This window comes from Antrostomus carolinensis, unplaced genomic scaffold, assembly GCF_000700745.2.
Source record: "Antrostomus carolinensis isolate BGI_N321 unplaced genomic scaffold, ASM70074v2 scaffold45333, whole genome shotgun sequence".
Lineage (NCBI taxonomy): Eukaryota > Metazoa > Chordata > Aves > Caprimulgiformes > Caprimulgidae > Antrostomus > Antrostomus carolinensis.
This window is the reverse complement of record NW_010308107.1, coordinates 12,453-12,718: the sequence shown is the minus strand read 5'-3', so window position 1 is coordinate 12,718 and position 266 is coordinate 12,453.

The following is a 266-nucleotide window of genomic DNA, read 5'->3' as shown; positions in this document are numbered from 1 at the left end:
CCTCTACTCTGCTCTTGTGAGGCCCCACCTGCAGTTCTGCATCCAGTTCTGGAGCTCACAACACAAGAAAGACATGGACCTGTAAGAACAAGTCCAGTTCCAGTACCTGAAGGGGCCTACAGGAAAGCTGGGGAGGGACTTTTTACGAGGGCAGTTAGTGATAGAACAAGGGGAAATGGCTTTAAGCTGGAAGAGGGCAGGTTTAGATTAGATATTAGGAAGAAATTCTTCACTGTGAGGGTGGTGAGACACTGGCACAGGTTGCC